The sequence below is a fragment of the Aphelocoma coerulescens genome, unplaced genomic scaffold (assembly GCF_041296385.1).
Source record: "Aphelocoma coerulescens isolate FSJ_1873_10779 unplaced genomic scaffold, UR_Acoe_1.0 HiC_scaffold_237, whole genome shotgun sequence".
Lineage (NCBI taxonomy): Eukaryota > Metazoa > Chordata > Aves > Passeriformes > Corvidae > Aphelocoma > Aphelocoma coerulescens.
In genome coordinates, this window is record NW_027183582.1 from 112501 (window position 1) to 117046 (window position 4546).

Below are 4546 nucleotides of genomic sequence, written 5' to 3' on the forward strand. Positions count from 1 at the left end.
ACGCGGCCGTCACACAGCCCGGACGGTAAAGACGCCCTCCCGGCAGCGGGAGCGGCGACACCTCACCTGCGACGGGAAGCGAATTGGAAAGGAGACCGCCCTGCCCGAGCACCGGACTCCGCCGTGGCTTCCCCATTACAGAGAGCCCCGGAAGAGCCGGCCCGCCGGGGGCCCTTTCCGACGCGACCCGAAAAGCCTCATCGATCAGCCGAGAAAAGAGGAGCGAAAGAAGGCCCCGCGGCCTCGGTCCTGGGACATCGGCAGCCCAAAGCGCGCACCACACCACGCTTCCAGGCGGGCAGCGGGCAGACGGACGCAGCAGGGCTGCTTTTCCGCGTGCGGGACACGTCCCCGAGAGGCCCTCCCCACGGCTTGGCGCCGCCGAGCCTCCCCGACGCACCCGAGCGCCACTTTGCAGCAGAGCTTTCGCATCGGTCACAGCGGAGAAAGCGCGGGGAGGTGCCGCCACCCAACCCCGGCTGCGGACAACGATTCCCTTTTATTAGCGAGACAACATCGGGACGGGACCACGGCGGGAGGAGGCCACGGCAGGCCACGCTCCCGGCCCCACGGAACCCTTCCGAGCGTGCGAGAAAGCGCCACCGACCATGCCCACGGGCCACCGGCTTTCGCCCGCCTCGCGGCGATCGGCTTTCCCTCCGGAAAAGCCAGGGGGAACGGCAAACAGCGGAGGGGAAAAAAAAAAGGCACGACAGCGCGCGTCACATAACCCCGTGCTACCCACGGGGGCCGCGGGCCTGGGGGGCGAGGCGCGCGCCTCTCACTCCCCCCCCCTTTAATCCCAACGACCTCTCAAAGAACGCCTCCTTCTCGTCTCTCTCCCTTTCGGCGTTCGTGGCCCGCGCGCCTTTGTGCCGCGCTTCTCCGTCGTGCCGCGGCGGCTTAAGGCCGCGAGAAAAAAAAAAAAAACAAACAGCGTAAGGCCGGGGCAGGCACCCCCCCAGTGCAACCGCACAAGCCGGCACACACGCCTGAAACAGCGGACCTTCTCGCAACCCAGCCCACCGGCAACCACGGCAGCCGGGACAGGCCCGACACCACGGGCCGCCCCAGCGTCGCGGCTCAGTCGATGCCGGCCGAAAACAAGGAAGGGCGAGGCGCCGCCGCCTCGCCGGCAAGCATTCTCACAGGGCTCTCTCTTGTCGGGCTTCCGGTCCGCTCTCGGCAGCCGGCCACCGCAGGCCGGCCGCCGCCCCTGAGACCTTCCCGCCCGCTACGCGGGTTCCCCAGCTTAGGGCCGAGGAAGGGGGACGACTTCAACACACAGCGGGGGGGGGGGCGAGGCGCCGCCGCCCCGCCACAACATCGGGCGACTCCCGTCACCGAGCCCCTCGGCCAACCGGGCGAGGCCGGAGGCAAGGCCGCACGCCCCACCGGAGCGTCCCCGTGGCACCGCCGACACACCAAGCACAGGTCGGGAGCCGGGAACGGGGCGCCGCCACCTCGGCCAACTGGGCCCATCCTCGGAGCTCTCAGGGAAGGGCCGGGAAAAGCCCCGTCGGGGCTCCGCGAAACAGAGCGCGCCCCGGCCGCGTCCACCCCACCGGCTGCCAGCCACCGCACCAGACTGACAGCCGAAAACCGAGCCCGCCGAGCGGGCACCGGCTTAAGGCCGGGCAGAAAAGGAACGAGGCGCCGCCGCCTCGGCCACCACCGGACTTTCCCCTGCGGCCCCCCTGCACGGAGTCGGCAGCCGCCAGGGTCGGAGGGAGGATACACTCACGGGTCTCTCGCCACCCCACCTAGGCCGACAAGCGGCTCACACAGTCTCTCTCTTTTTCGGCCTTTCCCATCAACTGGGGCTGTGAAACCAGGATAAAAGCCACGCGACTCATATCCCGCTTATTCGACACTCTTCGTTCTGGCAACCGCGCGCGCGGCCGCCGCTCTCGACCTTCGACACAGGCACCGCCAGCCTGCGGGGACACGGCCCATCACCCGCTCCCATAATACGGACAGACGAGTCCAAGGCCCCGGACGCCTCCAAGAGAACCAATCGTACTTGACCGGGGCGGTGCGCTGGCGCACGCCGCCTCCTACCATGACGCAACTGGAGGCAGCCAGAAACAGCGACCCCTTGGTGAACTTCCAGGACGGGTGGGGCAACAGGTCTACCCGGCCCCTGCCGAAATTTGCCTAAGTCCCGCCGGAGCTGGGTAGACCTGTTCGCCCCGCGACCGGGCACCACCGCGGCGCCACGCCGACGGTTTCGGGGCGCGGCCGGCGGCCGCGGCCGGGCCCGGATCCGGGTAGACCTGTCCGCCCGGAGCCTTCCCCGGGCCGGGTAGACCTGTTCACGCCGAGACCGGGCGCCGCCAGGGGAGCCACGCGGGCAGTTTCGTGGCACGGCCGGCGGCCGCGGCCGAGCCCGGATCCGGGTAGACCTGTTCGCCCTCTGGCCGGACGCTGCCGGGACAGTACGCTGACGGCTCCGGCAACCGCTGGTGGCCGCAGCCGACCCCGGAGACAAGGCATCCTCCTGCCATCCCTGAGCCGGGGGAACCCCACAGCCCCGGAACGCCCCGGAACCGTATGGCTCTAGCAGCCCTGTCCCGCCTGAGAACCCGGTTTCAAGACCAATACGTATTTTCGACAAAACTCAACCTTTAATTTTTGAACGAGTACATCTTTCTTCTGCTAGGAACAAGGAAGTTTCCTGGGGAAAAAAAAAATTCTTTGCGAATTTTACTCCGTTTTCTTGGGCGCCCACACCACAGCCGGCCACGCTCGGGAGGATCGTGTGCCCTTAGCTCGGCCAGCCCACACACATTGACGCACCAAAACGGACGCCCCTCCCCACCCCACCCCGGGCACCACGCCCAGCCCCACCAGAGCAGAGCACCTCTAGGGAGACAGCGGGGAGGGGAAGCAGGTGCATAGGAACAGGGAACGAAGCCGATGGCCGCCGGCGCGACTGGCCCCGCCCACCAGGAGGGGCCGGGGCCGAGGCCGGGGGGACCGGGCGGCCGCCTTCGGGCCGGTTCTTTCGGGGTCCGCCGAGGTCCCCGTCTCCCGCCGCCGCTTCGGGGGGCCGCGGGGGCGCCGCGCCCAGGTGCCCGAGGCCGGCAGGCAGCGGGCGAGCCCCGGCGGGACGAGCCCCGCCCGCCGGCGAGGGCCGGGCGGCGGCCGGGGCCGGGCCCGGATCCGGGTAGACCTGTCCGCCCGGAGCCGTCCCCGGGCCGGGTAGACCTGTTCACGCCGAGACCGGGCGCCGCCAGGGGAGCCACGCGGGCGGTTTCGTGGCACGGCCGGCGGCCGCGGCCGAGCCCGGATCCGGGTAGACCTGTTCGCCCTCTGGCCGGACGCTGCCGGGACAGTACGCTGACGGCTCCGGCAACCGCTGGTGGCCGCAGCCGACCCCGGAGACAAGGCATCCTCCTGCCATCCCTGAGCCGGGGGAACCCCACAGCCCCGGAACGCCCCGGAACCGTATGGCTCTAGCAGCCCTGTCCCGCCTGAGAACCCGGTTTCAAGACCAATACGTATTTTCGACAAAACTCAACCTTTAATTTTTGAACGAGTACATCTTTCTTCTGCTAGGAACAAGGAAGTTTCCTGGGGAAAAAAAAAATTCTTTGCGAATTTTACTCCGTTTTCTTGGGCGCCCACACCACAGCCGGCCACGCTCGGGAGGATCGTGTGCCCTTAGCTCGGCCAGCCCACACACATTGACGCACCAAAACGGACGCCCCTCCCCACCCCACCCCGGGCACCACGCCCAGCCCCACCAGAGCAGAGCACCTCTAGGGAGACAGCGGGGAGGGGAAGCAGGTGCATAGGAACAGGGAACGAAGCCGATGGCCGCCGGCGCGACTGGCCCCGCCCACCAGGAGGGGCCGGGGCCGAGGCCGGGGGGACCGGGCGGCCGCCTTCGGGCCGGTTCTTTCGGGGTCCGCCGAGGTCCCCGTCTCCCGCCGCCGCTTCGGGGGGCCGCGGGGGCGCCGCGCCCAGGTGCCCGAGGCCGGCAGGCAGCGGGCGAGCCCCGGCGGGACGAGCCCCGCCCGCCGGCGAGGGCCGGGCGGCGGCCGCGGCCGGGCCCGGATCCGGGTAGACCTGTCCGCCCGGAGCCGTCCCCGGGCCGGGTAGACCTGTTCACGCCGAGACCGGGCGCCGCCAGGGGAGCCACGCGGGCGGTTTCGTGGCACGGCCGGCGGCCGCGGCCGAGCCCGGATCCGGGTAGACCTGTTCGCCCTCTGGCCGGACGCTGCCGGGACAGTACGCTGACGGCTCCGGCAACCGCTGGTGGCCGCAGCCGACCCCGGAGACAAGGCATCCTCCTGCCATCCCTGAGCCGGGGGAACCCCACAGCCCCGGAACGCCCCGGAACCGTATGGCTCTAGCAGCCCTGTCCCGCCTGAGAACCCGGTTTCAAGACCAATACGTATTTTCGACAAAACTCAACCTTTAATTTTTGAACGAGTACATCTTTCTTAGGAACAAGGAAGTTTCCTGGGGAAAAAAAAAATTCTTTGCGAATTTTACTCCGTTTTCTTGGGCGCCCACACCACAGCCGGCCACGCTCGGG